The sequence below is a fragment of the Pseudopipra pipra genome, chromosome 3 (assembly GCF_036250125.1).
Source record: "Pseudopipra pipra isolate bDixPip1 chromosome 3, bDixPip1.hap1, whole genome shotgun sequence".
In the NCBI taxonomy this organism is placed as follows: domain Eukaryota; kingdom Metazoa; phylum Chordata; class Aves; order Passeriformes; family Pipridae; genus Pseudopipra; species Pseudopipra pipra.
Window position 1 is genome coordinate 69269022 of NC_087551.1, and position 19793 is coordinate 69288814.

Sequence of the window (19793 nt, forward strand, 5' to 3'; positions counted from 1 at the left end):
AACTGACAATTACTTTTTCATGAAAGGTCCGTATTGATTTTGTGCAGTATGACACATTCTGCTAGGTCTTTGTGCAAAAGAAGCTGTGCTAACCTCCTGCCCCCTTCCCTTGACGTCCTCATCGTTTTCTGACTGCCTGTGTATGGTGCCCCTGGAGCTATCCCCATAAACACAAATGCACCTTTCAACATCATTTCTCAAGCGTTTTCCTCTTTGTTTCAGAGAGCACAGTGAAAGCAGAGCATCCCTGTTCACACAGAGACATACCCTTATGATTCCAAACAACAGTCTGATTGCTAAAAAAACCCCAAAGAACCCGTGGGTAATTAGTACTGTGTATGTAGTTAATAAATTTAAAATTAAATGCTACTTGCGCTGGTGAAAGTTTGTAGTAGGTTTTGTTATGGCTTTGAAAAAAATCTAGTTTAGTGAAGGCTGTCTCTGAGAAGGAATATTGGTTCTTTGTGTGCTGCCTGCGACAGAAACAAAGCTGGGGGTGCAGTTTTCACAAAGGATGCTGTAAATTTCATCTTCTAGATCATGGAATTCCTGTGCTGAATTTAAGAGAACAGCCCTGCAATGCAAGGAAGCGGATGTATCTTCTTGTGCACAGCAAAAGGAGGTGGTGTGCCCGCGGTCTTGTGGGTGAAATAGGAACCTCATCTCCGGCTTCCTAGTCCATCATCCTCATCATTAGACGATTCCGCCTCCCAGGCAGACAGATTACTTCATATTTTCATTCATTAATGATTTATCAGACAGCTCCTCTCCTGAAGGCTCATCTCCTCAGTTATACTCACAGCCCACACGCAACCAGCAACATGTAGCTGCCAGCTGGCACTCTGGCATTGGGAGAGCAAGTTGCTAGCCCTTCCCGCATCTCCTGCTGCCCCCCCTCCCCTCCCTTCCCAGCTGCTCGGCTCACCTGCCAGCTCCTTGGTGGATTAGATTGCACCAAAGCCATCAAATCTCCATGTGTCCTGTCCTCCTATCCCATCTCTCCAATCTGATAGCTTAATGTGCTTTTCCTTACTATTTTTTTTAATTTAACAAAAGAAAAAAAAAAAGAGAGATGAGATGACTCCACTTGTAAAGTGGCAGTGCTGTGTCTGTTATGGAAATAGTGGCCTCTCATTTTGGTGAGACGGTATGCTCAGTGGTGACTTACATTTTAGTTCCAGGTAGACAAGAGGGAGTGCTGGGGAGGGACTGAGCTGGGTCTGTGAGCAGGAAGGTGTGGGTTGGCAGCAGTTTCAGATTTTGCTATCAGGTGCTTGGCAGAACAGCTCTGTTGAAATCCCTCTCGAGTTGTCTGTGTGAGAGAGTGATTTTTATCACATTGCTAAAGATTAACTCTATTCTTGTTCTCTGTTCTGCTCCCAGGAATCAGGCATGCTCTGAGGTCTGGGAAAGAGAATCCAAATGAATTCTCATGATGAAAATCCAGAATTGTTTGCTACTCTCCAACTTGTCCACTGCCAGCAGGTTGTGACCAAGAGCAAGGGGAAGAAGGGCTACAGGATAGGAGGCAAAAAATATAAGCTAGGAGAAAAGAAATAAATGAAACTCCCTTGAGTCATTTATACATGAATGTATAACTTTTGAATGCTTAATCTGTTCTTGGTAAGTGGTGACTGATAATTAATTTTCTGTCTTCCCTCTCCCACCCCTCCCAGAGTGTTCAGAAAGGACACGTGATAGGAATAATAAATCTCACTATTTTAACAGGCTACAATACAAATTATGGATTAAGTGTGTTATGGATACCTCAGTAGAGAGAAACTTACTCTTCCTAGGATGCCTAAAATCTATTTTCACTTATATAGTTTTTGAGAACTGTCTGAGTTATTCAGGTCCCTCCACTTACCTCTTTGGCACAACAGTTTTAAGTAACCAATGCTAAAGGCATCAGGGTCCAATCAAGCAGCCTTGTTCCTCTTACGACTTGAGGATCGCTAGAGACTGACACTGAGTGGGCTCAGACTTGGGGGAAGTCTGGATCTAAAGCCAGACCAGATTACCTTTACTCTAGGTCTCTGAGCTGGAGCTTTGTACTGCTGCTCTAAGGAGCGAGATTAAAGGTGAAGGGGAGTTCAGGCTGACACACATAATGGCGTTACCATTCCATTTTGTGCTGCAAAACTAATCAGTTTGGATGCTTTTGGCTTTGGAGGGGAAATAGGTGCATGAGAACAGTAGATGCTTGTGTTCTTTGGACTGCCAGGTGTCTGAAAAACTGGTGTCAGCTCTGAGGGTGTAGGAACTCTTATTGCTGCTCTGTGGCCAGAGCAGGCTTCAAGTCTCCCACAGGGGCGGATGGGAGGCCATGGCAGGACTCTGCTCACACAGACTGAGAAGAGAGTGCATTGTACAGTGACTCAGGTCAGAACAGGGGGAAAACCAAGAACAACAGCAAGTAACTTATTTCAAGAGGTAGTTCATGAGCAGAACAAGGACTTGGGACATGGGTCTTGCAAGTCCCCATACCAAGGACACAATCCACTGGTTGCTGCAAGACTGGTGCATTCCAGTACTGTGGATGAGGATGGCAACCGAGATAGACAAAGCACTTGCATGCATTAGCAGCTGTGTCAAAATGTCTTTCAGGTCTCTCAGTAAAATATGTCAAATCTGGCCCATGACTGTCAACAGAGCTAAGGGCATGTTGCTCTAGGAGATTGCTATCAGTAAAGCCTAGTGTAAATTTACAGCACCTGACTACTTCATTTTCTGTCCTCTGTATGTGGAGTATGTTACCTTGTGCATAGGGTGCATTAAGTGTGCAAGAAGTTGCTGTAGTGTAAAGAGTGTGCACTGAATTTCCACCTAGTGCTACCTGTCTGTGCTAAACCACAGTTTACCAAGCAGTTGTTTGTTTTTTCTTGCATCCCATCTCTTAGCTTTACCACTTGAATTAGAGCACAGGATCTAAAAAAGCAGGAATTTGAACCACATCTTTTCCCTGCAAAATGTATACCATGCTTTTGTTAACTTACTGAATTGTTGCATTTGTCTCTGTCTTCTAAAAGGAGTGAGAGGAGGATTTTTGTAAGTGCAGCAGGTCTGCGTATGACCTGGCAGAATCACATATTGCTAGGGTTAGAAAGGGCCTCTGGGGATCATCTACTCCAACCCTCTGCTCAAACCAGGGTCAACTTAAAGTTGGTATCTCAGGGTCTTATCCATATGGGGTTTGGATATCTGTAGCAGTGGAGACTCTCCAGCCTCTCTGGGCAACCTGTGCCAGCATTCAACACCCTCACAGTACTATAGGTTTTTTCTTATGTTTAAATAGCATTTCCTGTATTTTAATTTGTGCCCATTGCCAGTTACTGGACACCACTGTGAGCTCTTGCCTCATCTCATTTACTGCCTCCCATGAGGTATTTATATGCATTAATAAGATTGTCCTGAGCCTTCTCTTCTCCAGGCTGAAGAGTCCCAGCTCTCTCAGCCTTTCCTCATAGGAGGGATGCTCTAAACTCTTAACCATCTTTGTGGACCTTTGCTGGATCTGCTCAAATTGGTTTGTTTGTAAGTATTAAGTCCAGCACAGCATTTCCAGTTGTGAACCCAGTCACCTGTGTTAGGGACTTACCATCAGTGCACTTCAGGAGTCTCCTGGATTGAACCCTGCTGATTCAGGTTGACATTTTCAGCATTTTTCAACATGTTTAATGTATCTGTGGCTGCTATTTCTTTGTGCAGACTATTCAGTCACTTTACATTATTAAACTGTTGAACATCATCCTGAAATTATGCCCTGTGGAATGCAGTTTGCAAAAGAAGGCTCAGTTAAGCTTGTACCAAAATGAAACATATAACCCACCTAATATGTAGGGTTTTATTTCCTCCCTTTTTCTCATGCTTAAATGTAAAATAAGCATTATACTGTAGGAACCAGGCAAAGGCTAATTTGCCTCATTTGAATGTGAAAAGGAGCCCACATCCTTCCTGTGCCCTGCAAAGAATGCAGAAAGACTTTACAGAGAAAACAGATGTACTAATATGTATCACTTGTTGGGGGGAGGGGGAATCCAGGGTGCTGCCATTAAAGCAATGCTGAACTTGCAAGAAAACAAAAGCACCAGCATACAAAATATAGTTCTGGGAAGCTGACACAGTTGGGACTGTTTTCTTTTGCTTACATTTATGCTCCTGGCATATGAAAACCTGCTTTGGAAAAAAAAATATATACGAAAGAAAACATGGAGCCTCATTTTTCACACTTCGTCTTTACTGAAGACAATTGAGTGCCCAAAATGCAAACAAAAGACAGAGGCTCTAGCCAGGCCATAGGGAAATCTGCATTTCAGTCAGTATTGCCTCATCAGAAGAACACACTACTGACATCATAAACAAAACAAACATAACTTTTGGAAGTATCCCTTAATTTTATTGGTATTTTATATACCTCTCTAACACATAAATATGAAAGAGCTAGTCTTGTTATCTCACAAATAATGCAGGATACAGTGGGAAGGGTTTTAATGGTCTAATGGTTTTTAGCATAGAAGATAGAGAGCAAATGATCTCAGATGTTATTTCTATGACTATGCAATCCAGTTCAGAGTACTGCCCTTTCCTGGCCCATCTGTTTATCCCTTTCCAAGAACTCTGGCAACAAGAAGTCAGCACTGACCGGTCAGCCTGTGAATTCTAGTGCTCCCAACTTCCCAAATTCAGCAACCTGTCTGATGCAGATTTGGCCCTGTAGCAGTATAGCCTATCTTGCCAGCTTTTAGCTTGCAGACAGGAGGCAGTAGCATGTGGCCATTTATAATTTATTATATACATGTATCGCCAGTCAAGGATAAGTATAGAAGAATACTTTAAAGTTTCCTATTTAAAGGCTGCCTCAGACTTCCTAAATTAAAAACTGGTTTTCATAAGCAGAGGAGTGAAGCATAACAGTTACACAAATTCCTTCATTCAGCAGTTTTAGCTGGGTAACGTCCATGGGTGAGTATGGTGGTTTGTGAAGATCTTGTGCTTTTTCTTTAAATGCAGCAAAATGGCCCTTTCCTTACAGTCTGCAGTACTGAGGTTCAGGGCGACAACAAAGACCCTTCAAAATTGACATTTCCTGCTTGATGTACTGTTTGCACCTTTGGGAGGCGTTCTTGATTTGCAGAAGTTTTAAAACTGTAACATTGACACAAATATCCAGCCATGGATAAGACAGGCTCAATAACCTTGAAAAGGGAAATTTTCAACCCACTTACCTAAATCACTTACATGAATGTGAATGCAGCACAAAAGCTGAGGTGTTTGAATTGCAGTTTAACTGCTGGCTTGTTTTGTGGGATCAGGCTAAATAAAATCTTGGCCTTGAATTAATGTCTGTGTATTGGAACAAACATCTCAATGCAGCACACTGCAGAAGGAAGGAAGCAGAAGAGAAATTAGATCACCTTCCTGCATTATTTCTTGTAAGTGTAGTCTTCTTACGTATGGAACACACATTTCCTGTTGTAAAAATATTGTAACAGCCTGCAGTAGTCAAACAACAGATAATCTGTTGTTGCTGAAAACTGGAGTCATATTAGATGAGCATGTTTAGAGGGAAGTATTCAAAGACTGCAGATGATCAGACCTCTCACTCTCTGGAAAGATAGTGAGCGTGAACTACATAACAACTGCTGTGATTGTCGTAACAACTGGAGCTTTACATTATGGAAGAAATAAAAGACTGACTCTTCATACAAATGACAATGTGAAGATATGGGTGCTTTTGATTCTTGCTTTTTGTTTTGTATCATCTATACATTTAGACAGAATCATATGGATATCTTATCCTCTCTTCTTCATGTGCCTTAATCCTAGAGTGCAGGTGCTTTATTTATTTCTGTCTACAGTAATACAGGTTTGTACCCCCACTCCACAGGTTGTCTTACAGCACCATTAAGGCCCAGCTGCATGAACTGCACCAACTCTGTTTTGTGATAGCAGCCATGGAGGTGACAATCCAATTCAATAACAGAATCATCAATCATAGAATAATTTGGGTTGGGAGAACCTTTGAAGTCCATCTATTCCAAAACTCTTGCCCTGGATAGTGACACCTGCCACTAGACCAGGTTACTCAAAGCCCCATCCAATCTGACATTAAACATCTCCAACAATGGAACTTTGTCAGCTTCTCTGGGTAACCTATTCCAGTGTCTCACCACCTTCATTGGAAAAGATTTCTTCCTATGTCCAGTTCAAATCTACCCTCTTTCAGTTTAAACTTGTTGTCCCTCTTCCTACCACTAAAGGTCTTGGTAAAAAGTTTCTCTTCATGTTTCTTATAGCCCCCTTTAAGTTTTGAAAGGCTGCTGTAAGGTCTTCCTGGAGTCTGCTCCATGCTGAGCAACCCCAGCTCTCTCAGGCTGTCTTCATAGGAGAGGTTTTCTAGCCCTCTGATCATCTTTGTGACCCGTCTCTGGACCTGCTCCAACAGGTCCAAGGTCTTGTAGTGGGGACCCTAGAACTGGATGAAGTATTCCAGATGGGGTCTCATGAGAGCTGACCAGAACCACCTCCCTCAACCTGCTGGTCGTGCTTCTTTTGATGCAGCCCAGGATATGGTTGGCTTTCTGGGTGGGAATCATACATTACCAGCTCATATCTAATTTTTCATCCATCGGTATCCTCAAGTCCTTTTCTATAGGGTTGCTCTCAGTTCCTTCATCCTTCACCCCGACCCAGGTGCGAGATGTTGCACTAAGCCTTGTTGTATGAGGTTCACAGAGGCCTACTTCTCAAGCCTGTCAAGGTCCTCTGGATGACATCCCTTCCCTCCAGTAGTCAATGGCACCACTCAGCTTGGTGTCATCCACAAGCTTGCCGAGGGTGCCCTCAATCCCACTGCCTATGTCATTAACAAAGATACTGAACAGGGCAGGTTTAGATTAGATATTAGGAAGAAATTCTTTACTGTGATGGTAGCGAAGCACTGTCGCAGGTTGCACAGAGAAGTGGATACCCCATCCCTGCAAGTGTTCAAGGCCAGGTTGGATGGGGCTTTGAACCATCTGTGGAAGGTGTCCCTGCCCAGGGCAAGGGGGTTGGAAATAGATGATTTTTAAGGTCCCTTCCAACCCAAACCATTCTATGATTCTATGATTAAATTATTTATAATTCCTGATGCTTTACAGCCTTAAAACCCTTATTGCCTAAACATTACAACGTATACACACGTCCCAACACATCTTAAAAGATTCTGTGGCTTCTGATGCTCGGCCAGACTGTGGACCACATTTTGTGGCCACATTCTGGGGGCAGGTCACATCAAGGGTGGTAGGCAAAGAGGGACAAAAGTCTGGTTTTTCTTTGTCTAGGGGTGGTCTGATGTTCCACTTCAGTGGCTGTAACACATGATATGTCTTCTCTGGGACCACACTTCTTATGGACATTCAAAATGGTAATTTTTATCTGTCTCTCCATCATGGTCAGATAGCAGATGCAGGCTTTTATTGTGGTAGAGTGACCCACTCAAGTAGCTGCAGAAGAGCAAAGTGAGAATCATCACAAGACTTTCTCTTCTTGGAAACACTCCAGGCACACAGAAAGAGGAAGCCTTGAGTGTTTCATCTGGTTTTTGCGTTATACCATTGCAGACAATCTTTCTGCATGGACTGAAGCAGGGAGGAGCTGGAGGAATGAGAGAAAAAAAAAATTGTGAGTAGCAGAGGTGGAAGCCTTTCTTAGGAGAGGAAGTAAAAGAGAGAAGAGGGAATGAGTTTGGGATCTGTTCTTTTTTCTGTTTTCATTGTATAAAGCTGAGAGACAAGCCACATTCAGTCCCAGTATTTTCCCTCATGAGTTCTGAAAAACTGTACCATTGATATGTGGGATTTTTATATTTTCCTTTTATACTGAAGTTATTTCAGGAGCAACAGCAACCAGCTGGAGAAGAAAATCTTTAGCTTAGCCTTTTATTCTCAAGATAGGCATCGTATCATCCTTGATCTGGTTTCCTACCATAATTCATGTTTTGCATGGAAAAAAATATTCCCATCTTCTTCTCTTGCTGTCCTTGTGCAGAAAACATCAGTATTGCCTCAGTGTTCTCTGACATCAAACTATGCAGCCTGAAAGTTGCTAGAGCTTGGATATTGAAGTGAGTGGCAAGGCAGGACAATCATATTGAAAACAGGTCCACGCAGTCCCCTAAATTTTAGAAGAATGGGAGAAAGAGAAGAAGAGTGTTTTGTTTTGAAGTGAGGGAACTATGTTAGGAACTCTTTTGAATGTACTATGACCATAAAGGACTGAATTAGGCTGTTCCTGAGGTTTTAAATTAATATCCTCTATTGAACAGATGTTTCATGTGTGTTATGTGCAACGAGCCAATTATATAGACAAGTCATGTAAATTTAAGCTATAGATTAAATGCTATGTATACATCCAAATGCTACTTAGAAATGTTTGTCTTGGCTCTCCCTTTCTTAGATAGCATGTAGAAGTGTTGCTGCTGAGAGATAGGCGTGTGTTTGGCTAGGTTTTGGGTTGTGCTTTGTTTTCTCTCGTTTTCTTCAGTGGAGAAAGGAGATTGGATAAAACTCTTTTCTGGTCTCTGTTGACATCAGCACATTCGATCTGCCTGTGTCCAAAAGAATTATGTCAAAGCAATTGCCTGCATTTGTTTCTTAGCGTGTTCTCCAGCAGCACTGTCGCTTGAGGGTCAGACTGGAATACATTAAACTGGAATTGGGGCAGAAACTGCAGCCAGCCTCAGGTCAATGATGCCTCTTGAGATTTGCGAAAGTGACACTTCTGGGGTTCATTGCATTAAATTCCATAGCGTTTCTGTGTCTAGTCTGGATGAATTACAAAGGCAGATGGGATGGTTAGTCTCTCACTCTCCCATATAATTCTTTGTCTGTGTGTCTGGAATAAAAGGACAAGTCTTGCATCTATTTATTTTGTAATATTTAAAAAAAAGATTTTTTTAAATCCATGCACTAAAGCTCTTTGTTTCTATGTAGTTTCTATCATTTATGTTTAGGAAGATTACCACAGTTACTTCATCTGTAAAATTATATTTGTGGAGTCTAGCCTCTGATCCTTGTAATGGTACAACTTTCGACATAAGCAAGCCTTTACAAGGCTTAAAAACACAGTTGCACATGTGCTTAACAGAATATCCTCATGCTGTAGGATGTAGTTGGAGTTGTGCCAGAGGAAGAGGAAGAAAAATGCATCCAAGAGGACAGAAAGTATTAAGATGCAAAAGCGCACAATTCAAACCATACTTTTGCAGGGTCTGATTCATCTTTTATTAGTAGTTCTGAAACCTCACTCTCAGTCAGCTTTCCCAAAACTTTTGCTCTATTAATGACTAAAGAGTTGCAGGTTTGAGTCTTGAGAACTGTTGATAGGAATACTGGGTATAGCAGGGATGAAGTGGTGGTGTGTATGAGTGCATGTACACGTATATATACACACACCACGCTTGGACAGGCCATCTTCCTCCCTAAAATTTTCACAGACTTTCTTGTCTTAGTTCACTCTGCAGAAGTTTTGTACTACAATTTTACTGAAGATGTATGTTTCTTTTATGTTTGTAATATAGCACTGAGATTTTAGTATGTTGAGCATGCTGTGTTTTAGCAGGCACCACTTACTGACTGACCGAAAGTTTGAAAAACATTTTTCCCACCTGTTGAACAAATGTATATATGTAGAATCATAGTTAAATATAATTAGATGTTTCTTTGAAATAATGCCTTCTAAATCTCTGGAGTGGCATATGTGAACCAGTCCTGAGCTCAAGCAATTGGGATTATTTTATCTGTTTTGTTTGCGGAATTTACACTGCAGCATTCAGTCGTAAGTGGGTTCATTTGAGAAGCTTAAAATGAGATGATACCAGCAACTGGCACAAATCAAACACTTCTCTGCCTTCCCGCTCCTGCACATTGATAGGATTAATACTTTCTGGCCAAAGGCCCAGGTTGAAACAGACAGCATGGACAAAAGCTTGCACTGCCTCTTTAAAAACCACCAAATCTAAATATGGGCATGCTGTGGGATGAAGCAAATTCAGTTGCCAGGTCCTTAGGAACCCACCTGCCCAACCTCAGCCTTGGGACAGAGCACCAAAAGCTTTCTTGGCAGCACCCAGTTCCTTCAGGATGGGGGAAGGGGATGAGAAGACATATGTATGTCTTGAGTGACCTAGGAGGTGCCTGCAGGAGCAATGCTCACGTCCACTCATCCTGCTTAAAGGCACTAACTTGTTTTCCTGAAGAAGGTAGCTAGTCCAACAATTCATCCCAAAAGGATGAATTTGGGACAGGAAATATCTGTGGGATATGGAGGACTTCTTCCCTCACCATGATTCTCTGAGGTCACTTTCTGTGGCTGGGTGATGCTGGGATGAAATCCCAGGCAGATCCCTGGGACAAGGTCCCAGTAGCAGGCAGCAGACAAAGTGAATTGCTGAAGCGAGGAGTCGCAGGTGCTCTCTCAGTGTCAGAGCTGTAATAACACCCATCAGTTTCCTGAAAGTGGTTTCCTTGGCATTTCAGTGTGAGGAACTTTGTACAGTGAGGCTTTGTGTGGAGCAAGTGCTGGGAATTGAGAGCCTGCAGATCCTGCAGAAGACAGACAGTTGGGCGTCATTTGTACTTAGATGGCATCTCATCCTCAAAAGGTTGGGGTTTCCCCTGGAGATATTTTGTAAGCCATGAGCAGGAAGGCTGCCAGGATTACTACCCTGGAGAAGGAGTGTTTCTTGGTGGCAACACAAAGCCCAGTGTGATGCAGTGACCACTCACCTGACCTCCAGCCTTAGGCAGGCAGTAGGTCTTACCTGCAGGAGCTCCTGCTTTGTGCCGATTAACCCAAGCCATGTGGGTGTGCATCCTTTTTAAATCAAGCATAGTTACTTCCACAACTTTGCAGAGACAGACAGTGCATCACAGCCTGTTGTGTAAAGGGTTAATTACTGGTTAATTACCCATAACAGATCATTGCTGAAAAAGCAGAACAAAGTTGCCTGTTCACAGTCTGGACTGGAATAGCATTCCGTTCCAATGCATTTTCCACCTTTGCTAGATTAGAGCCCGCAGTTGCCAGATTTATTCATTGTATGAATACTGCTATACTGTGAACAAAATAACAAAATGCCATTTAAGGTTTTGGTTTACAACAAAGCCTTCTGCCACCCAGTTTTCAGTCATTTAATTTCTTTTCCCTGAACACTCTTCCAGTTTTTCCAGCAGTTTTTTGTAAAATGAAGCAGCAGAACCTGAATATGTTATTCATGGAGCAGAGGAATGAGAACCAAATACAGCATCACCATAACCTACCTACTCATCTTTTGATTTTCATTTGTTTGTACAGCTGAGGCTCACATTAGCCCTTTTGGCCACAGCCTTGCGTGGGGAATTCATGTCAAGCTGATTGCTTCCCAGGATCCCGGGTCTTATATTCAGTCTCTGCTTTGGAGAATAGAGTCCTCTCTCTCCCTCTCACCCTGTAAGTATGGCCTGTATTCTTTTTTCTAATAAGGTGATTCTGTACTTGGCCATATTAACACCTAAACTGGTTTCTCCCATCTTTCTACAGATCCCAGTTGCTCTTGTAAGGCTTATCCTTTTGTGGTTTGTTTTCTGCTGTCCACAGTCTCGTGTCTAACCACAATGACTTAACTTTAATCCAGGTCACTGATAAGGCTATTAAATAGTAAAGAGATGATCACCAATACCTGTGATAACCCAATAGAAACCCATTTGTTTGCTAATAAATAGTTTCTCATTTACTGTTACAGATTGGTTTCCTTCATTTATCAGCTTTATAATGCTTTTAATATGATTGTGGACTCAGAAGTGACTTTAGTATAAAATAAGTTTGAGAGTTTTGCCTGACCTCATACAGTGCTCTCCACCTATGGAGTCCTGCTCTCCATGTATAGATGGAGACACTCCATAAGGCTTCAAAGCGTTGTTTCTTCATAAAGATATCCTATAGAACAAGTCAAATGACTTAGAATTGTAATAGTGCTAACAAAGCTGCCTTCATCAAGTGAACTTGTAATTTTTGCAAGAAATTCCATCAAATTAGTTTGACAGGATCTATTTCCCTTAAAGCCAAGTTAATTGACTTTTATTACAGAGCTTTAAAAAAAAATTATTAATTGAGATCTATATTGGTTGTTTTATCCTCTGCAAAACACTGGAGACTCAGCCAATCGGTGTGTGATTACTTTTTACCTCTCTTAAACAGTAGCCCAATATGAGCCTTCCTCCTGCCCCTGGTCCTTCCCCAGTGGCCCAGAACTGCTTTAGATGCAGCAGTAGCAGCTCCAAGACTAGATCTTTAAAAGCTTCTGAAACAAGTTTATTGCTAGCAACTCGTCTGAATCACCCAGAATTGTTTATCTGCTGTTTAACAACCCCTCTCCAGGGGCTACTATAGTGGGAAGCTATTTCATTATCATCATCATAGACAGATCATCCAGCCTTTTATCTGTGTGTCAATCAGAAATATTTTTTCATAACTCCTCTTGCTGTCATATTGTTATGAACTATTTTACCATTTGTATTGTTCAGGATTCAGCATTCATAATCTATTTAGAAAAATAAAAAATTACACATCTGATTTTATCTGCCTTAATTTTTCCTAGTGTCTTCTTCATTCCTCTATATAACCTTTATTTAGCTTTTTTGCTTATTATCTTTTCCCCTTTCTCTCTTCATGTATCAGTTTTGTATATAACATTTTATATGTTTTTTCACTTCTTTGTGAAACAACTCAGCTGTTAGGTTTTTTTATTGTGTGTTATTTTTATCTAGCCCATTTTCATGGTTGTAGCACTGTAGGCATTTAGGAAATGTCTTAAACTGCTTGCAATGTCAGCAACTTTCTGTATGTTCTGCCTTCAGCCTGATTTGACTCCCATTTGCTCTAGTTTTGTGAAATTGCCTCTCAGAAAGCATGCACTGTGATTTTACTTTATGCATATATAAAGAGCATATGTTCATATATTGCTTAAAATTTTGCTAGTCTGGGTTTGATTGCAGACAATGTTAGCTATCTGCACAGGAAGCGTTGGTCCTTTTCAGTCTAAACAACCAGTAACCTTATGGTTTGTGATCATTTCCTCCCTCTGAGACAAAGTGGAGAGCAGGGATGCTCTGACTCCTCTACTAAACCACATATGACTCACAGGCAGTTCAGGTAGCTCCATCATGGGACCAGCAGCAGTAAGTTGTGCTTGTGCTGGCCCTGCAGCTCCTGCCAGTTGCAGTCCCTGGCTGGAGAAGGAAGCAAGTAAGTGGGTCCTGCTGAGCATGGCATGGTTGTGTGATCACCACGGGGTTTAGCTTGTGTACAGTGGAGTTTAGCTATGGCCCATAAGGTCCTCATGTTGTGGTGATCATGCTGTGAACTGCTTCTGAATTGTCTTTCCCCTTTGGTGCTGCAAGGCCTATGTTGTGTATGACTCATTTAGCTAATTGGCAAGAGCTTTATTTCACGGGGTTAGGATGGCTGATCTTTCTTTTAAGTTAGCAGTTAGTGACTTGTCATTTGTAGCCCTTTGGAAAGTACAAGAGTGCTTTAGTGCTAGTGACATAAGGATTCCAGCCTAAGTAACACAGGGAGGGATTTTGTACTTCTTGTATATAGGTGTTGAAGAAGTCCATCATCCCTGTACTCTCCAAGATTGTTTACTTCCAAGTTGTTGGTCACTTGGACAGACATCATTTGTGACATATATGGCCTGTCAACTCCCCTCTTCCATTTGGAACTTTTAAAATTGACTACAACTGTTTCTGTTAATCTTATAATTTAAATGCAGCTATTATTTTCAGGAATATTTTTTGCATTGTTACTTTGCAACTACAACTGTTTCTGTTAGTAATAGAATCTAAATGTAGCTATTATTTTTCAGGAGTATTTTTTGCATTGTTACTTTGCAGGCAGAGGGTATATCCATTTTTTTCAGATTCTTGTAATTAGCGTATAGGCAACTAAAAAGGGTTATCTTCTCATAGCCTCTGCTTTGGTTAATGTTGCCCTCAATATCATGGGTTTGTGCTGCATATGATTGTGGTTGTTTCTTTAACCCAACTTGTCCAGCCAACCTGGCTTACAAAGTGTGTATTTGTTCCCTATCAAGAGGTCCCTTTCCTTTTACAACACAATCCACAAATATGAAATCTGTCCCCTGTGCTGTTTACCTAGTTTTTAACTTCAGCAGCCTTCATTTTTTTGTCTTTTTGTGCTAGGAAACAGGGAGGAACTCCAAACAGAATCTCACAATATCCTGAATTGTTGAGAGATGTGTAGTTCATGGGGCATATTGCAAAACAGTAATTTTCCGTGAAACCCTGTTTGGCTGCTCCAGATTACCATCCAGTCCTCCACTTGTCTTTGTGTCTTAAATACACAGAAACAGAGAAACCTCTGTTGACTACCTCTTCCTCACGCATTGCTCTTTTCATTCTGCTGATGAGGATGGTTGGAGCCATCCTCAGGGGCACTTTGGGTCAATTGCTCTTACTCAGAGGGCCAAACTGGGGAGGGCGTGCAGGCAGTAGGAGGGGTAGCTCAAACACCACCAGCAAAATGTTACCACAGCGTCCAGTGGATGTGTATTTGCTTGGTCAGGTGTCTGCTGTGGGCTTGTGGACCACGCAGTGATTTATGGGCTCCAATGCTCTCTGGACCACCAGACAAGGAGCACCATTGTAGATACTCCTGCATGTTAAACTGAGCAAATGTCCACTTTGGCAAACTTCCACACTTGATTCTGTGTGACTAACAGGATCTTCAGATGGGTTTTTGAGCTTGGCAAATGCACCTTGGTTTGCAGACCAGAATTAAAGTACAGTTTCTTCTCCTAAGCATATGAATCTTTGAGAAAGAATGAAAGAGAGAGTGAGAGAAACAAAGAAATCAGCCTTCCTCTGGCTTTAGGGAATAGGCTATTAAATAGAGTTAGGATCTGCTGTTTTGGTCACTCATTGCATAACAGAAAACCAGATGGCAAGAGACTCACCCATCCTCCTGAAGATGCCTCCAGAGACAGTGCCATGCCCGGCAGGTACTTGTTTAACCTTCACGTTGCCTTAGGCAGTCTATTCCAGGTTGTTTTGCTGTCCTTGCCGATGGAAAGGATTTTCTTCCCTGACACCTAGCCTAAATATCCACAGCTTCCAGTTAGTCCATTATTTCAATGTGACTTCCTGCTTAGGCCATGAAGGTTTAAAATAGGAACTCTATTCCTATAGCTGTTCTGAGAAGATTTCAGTAGCTTTAAGCTAAAGGACCAGGTTGTGGACCTGTAGCTTAGACTCACTACACATGACTATACCTTGCAGATCATTCCCTGACCAGTATGTGCAATGACCTCAGGTTCATGATGAAATAAAATTATCTCTTCTACTTGTCCTCAGATATGGACATAAAGCTTAAAAATAGATCTACCATATGTTTAGTGATACTTAGGTATTTTGAACAATGTGAAGGGCCCTCTAGCTGTTTGCTGGCTTCCTTTGGAAAATTCTCACTAACCCAGCAGAATCTATCTTTCATGGCTTTTTAAGCCCAATTTTCTCTGACTAGCAGAAGCGACCTTCTATCATGATTTTTCCCACCACCTCTTTTTTAAACTCGAAGTCCCAACTCTTGAAGCATCTGGGATGTTCTCCCATGTTTACTGTTGGCTCATCCACCTCCAGACTGTGATATTCCAATTCAAGCAGCCACCTAAGAGTCAGGGCAGGCTGTGGGTTCAATCACCAAAAATGAAAACTCATCAGTTCTACAACCATACACACTGATGCAAAGACAAAGAGGACAATACATGGAGGAGAGAAGGCGTCTGTCCAGTATTGTGGTTTTGTGTTCCTCTATTGCTGCTGCTGCTATCTTGAATTGCTAGTATCTTTTCATGAGGGAGAGAGAGACAGAAAGAAAGACAGAGAGAGACAGAGAGGAGCAGGCCCTTTTAGGCATAGGTCCATGTGTAGCAGTTTTGGTAGTACCTCTTAGAGTTCCCTGAGGTAGCAGCGGGAGATGGGCAACCTCATTGGGCTTTGTGATACTGCAGGGTCCACTCTGAGCTGAGCAGTATTGATCCACCTTTGGAGGCAGAGGGACTTCCTTGTGGTTCACTGGTCTGCAGCAGAAGCCAACAAAAGGGAAAGTATCTATTCTTTCTCCTCCTGTTCTTTTGGATTCTGCCTCAGTTCCCTTCCTTACTCGTCTCCTGCTCTGGTGATTGCCCCATCCAGGTTTCTGTAGATTATCTCTGCTTCTAGGGGCATCTCTCAGCTTTTTGGCACTTGGGAGTGTATGTGGTTAAAAGGAAGTAGAGACTGACCATAGACTTCCTAGAAGTCATCCCAGGTAGCACAGTTGCAGCCTGTGGTAGAACATGGGGAACTGTAGTTTGTAGGGTAGTTGGCAAAAGAGAGTTGAAAATCACTGGTCTTAATCACCTCATGGTTGGACTGTGTGCATCAACACTGACACTCTTCTGTAAGAGGGAATGCAAAGTTAGGAATTGAAAAGAAAATGAGTGATGCAGATGCACTGTCACCACTTCCCACCAGCAGACTGATGTTCACCCAGTCTCCGAGCAATGACTACTCTCAAAAAACTCAATTTTTATTGCTGAGCACAACATGATATGGTATAGAATATCCCTTTGGTCAGTTGGGGTCAGATTCACCAGCTGTGTTCCCTCCCAACCTCTTGCCTACCCCCAGCCTACTTGCTGCAGTGCCAGAGTGAGAAACAAAGAAGGTCCTGATGCTGTGCAAGCTAAAGTAGCTAAAGCATGGGTGTGTTATCAACATCCTTTTGGTCACAAATCTAAAGCACAGCAGAGTTTGGAACGCTATGAAGGAACTTAACTCCATCCAGACCCAATACGCAATCCGAAGCTGTCACCTAGCAGTAAACTGTCATACACTGAAACCACAGTGGCAACAGCTGGGTTTGAGAAAACAGGTCTCACTGGAGCACTTTTTTGTGTGTGTATGTGTAAGTGTGGGCAGAGTTTTTGCGTCTTCCCGTTACTGATGTAGTCAGTACCATCAGCACTCTGGTCCCTTACTGGCCTTTGCCACAATGTGACTGCCACCCTGTTTGGGGTCTCCACCTGTAAATGTCTTTGCTGTTGTATATGGAGCCAGCTACAATGATGGTGAAAAGACTGGGGGTTTCTTTGTGAGATAACCACAGGCAAATTTTTGCTTGTGTTTTTGAAGGAGGATATTTTTAACCTGTTGTAACTGGACAAAGAAGGGATTTAAATAATACTTTTAAAATATTAACAGTAGCAACCTTGGTGACATGAGAACACCTTGGGATGGGAATGGGTCCTGAAAGGGTCTCGAAGAAAGTCATCTGCTGATGTGAGTCTCAGCATGCTCCCTTTTCCTTGCCGTCACATCCTCCAAGGTCTTCATCACAAAACAAATCAGACAAGGCTGAGAAGAGGCTAGTTTCATTTCTGCATGGGCAAAGGGGGGTGGGGAGGGAGCAGTGAGGGTTTTTTTGAGAGAAAATCTTTTTCTATGCCTCTTTCCTAGTCCACAGTGGCAAGCACGCAGAACTTCTATACTGCTTCCTTCCCTTTTCTCCTCTTCCTTCCCTGCCCATCCTGATTCACATTTTGCACTCTGCTCTGTGCTGCTCCCATACTGCAGGTCAGATGAACACCCATTAATCCTGGGCAGATTCTAAAAATAAGAACTGAAAGAAAAAATATCAGAACAGTGTGAATCAAACTGCAATCATCTTTCTGTTCTCTCAATGAGAGAAAATAAAAGAGGAAATCAATGGAGACACTCTTTCACTTCTTCTCTTTCCAAGACAAAATTATTCTGGCATTTGCAGCAGTTTCCCCTTGATATAGGTTTTCTAATTTATACACTTAAAAGACACTTTACAATTTAGGTGCATTAGCTCAAAATGCTTATGCAGACCATTCACCCACTTCTCTCTGCTTGTGAATAGAGCTGCCATAAGCAGCCTGATGAAGGAGGAATGTAGCTTGAAATCACGCTATTGAATTTGCATGGTGCTCTCATGTGTTACTCCAAACTAAGGATAGACCCATCCTCTGGGAGGTTTAGCTATAGAGTAAGCACTGTGTTTACTGTGTGTAGCTGCTGCCTTTAGCTGTTAATTTCAAAGCTTCCTTTAACTCATTTTAAGCATAAAAAAAAACCTTTATGCAGCTTTGAGTCTGACTTGCTCTTTGGCTTATGAGCATAAAACCTGCAGGCCTTCCTTCTAAAGTTAGCTATACATAAGCTTCTTTCTTTTAGATTACAAATGAAGTTTGGATGTTGGTGGGAAACGAAAAAGACACAGAAGGACCTTTTCTCAGAACTGCTCTTCCTGTTCTGTGTTTTTCTAGGGCATCTTTTTCTTAAAGTAATAAAAGCCCTGAGACAGTACAAGGCATAACTCAGTTACTGCAAGTTTAAGAGACTGCAGGGTGAGCCTCTGCTTTAATTGCTTCTTGTGTTTTGTTCTGGTTTGGTTTTGCTGAAAGGGATGTATCACGGAGAGTGGAAGAGAATTCACTGTGTTTTGAAAAAGATGAAGCCATGACATTCACAGATTCAGCTGTCAAAGACGACACAGAAAACCAAAAGGGTGGTAACATGTCCCTTTGGGAGCAGTTTGGAGGTTTTGTCTTCTCTTTTTGGATTGGGGAGCTTTCGATTACGGCTGCTCAAATGGCCACATTGTGCTAATGCAGCTTCCTGTGGCCTTGCCAGGTGACCTCTTCACCAGCCAGTCCCACCACTACAACTGTCCCTCAAACAACCACCTACGGACATTGTTATTGTCTCTCCTGCCCAGCTGGAGCGCTGACTTCCTTTTTCTTCTCTAGTTTGTAAAATACAGCTCGTATAGCTATAGTGTTAAGAAATAGATCATCTGGGTTGTAATAAATCTCTTGCCAGAGTGCGATCATATCCTCTCACCGGCAGGGTGATGGATCTGTTTGTCAAGACATTCATCGCTCTTTCTTTCTGGCATTGAGTGGCCACCCGCCCTGCCCCATGGACAGCTGTGCTCACAGCCTCTGGCAGAAGCCAAGGGTCTGGTTGTAGCTCACTGAAATCCTTCAACATGTGCCTTGTCTTTGCCAGTTCTGACCCCCAAGGCTGGCTGAAATTAAACAGCAAGATGAAGCCCAAACCTTCCACCTTTCATAACTGACTCTTAGTTCAGGTCCCAAAGAGGAAAAAGAGGGAAGGCAAGCACAGGGCTATACTTCACAGACATGTGTTACAACTTAAATCTTGTCTGTAGTGTCAGGAAGCTGTCATTTCCAGGGCTGCATCCCCAGTCACTTACTTGGTAACAGGGAGAAACAGCAGGGCAGAATATGGCACTTCAAAGCTCCTTGCAGGATCTGCTCTTCTCGTAGTAGCAGGAGCTGCTCCTTTTCCTGAACTGCTTCTGCCACCATCGTAGAAGATTTCCAAAGCAACTGTATGCTGACAAGAAACAATAGTAGGAGCACTCCAGCACTGTAAAAGACATTTTCTTTGAACCAGAGCACTATGGCAGCAGGAACTCATCTAAGACTGCTCTTCCTACTCCTCCAGCCATAGATATTCCATTGACACTGGGCAGCAGCCTGACTTTTGACTGCTGCAGATGAACAATTAAACAGCTGGGATTTTTATGGTCAGGCTGCTAAAGCAGAATCTCGGAGTGAAGCATTAAAGGACTCCCTTAAAAAATCAAATTAATGCAGCCTAGGAATTTTTTAGTGCTGTTTTGAAACGTACTTGACTTGAAGTTTTGCCCTGGTGTTT

At 42.4% G+C, this 19793-nt stretch overlaps 1 protein-coding gene across 4 annotated transcripts in view; it reads left to right on the plus strand.

Annotated features, from left to right (window-relative positions):
• The window catches only part of FYN (FYN proto-oncogene, Src family tyrosine kinase), a 143945-nt gene that overhangs the window by 73336 nt on the left and 50816 nt on the right, over positions 1 to 19793 (plus strand). For 3 of the 4 annotated variants that reach the window (XM_064649742.1, XM_064649741.1, XM_064649739.1), the window contains exon 3: positions 11338 to 11472. The exons of the other annotated variant lie outside the window; for it this stretch is intronic. The gene's annotated coding sequence lies outside the window, so the exon portion shown is untranslated. The remainder of the gene's footprint in view (positions 1 to 11337; positions 11473 to 19793) is intronic. 4 annotated transcript variants of the gene reach the window in all.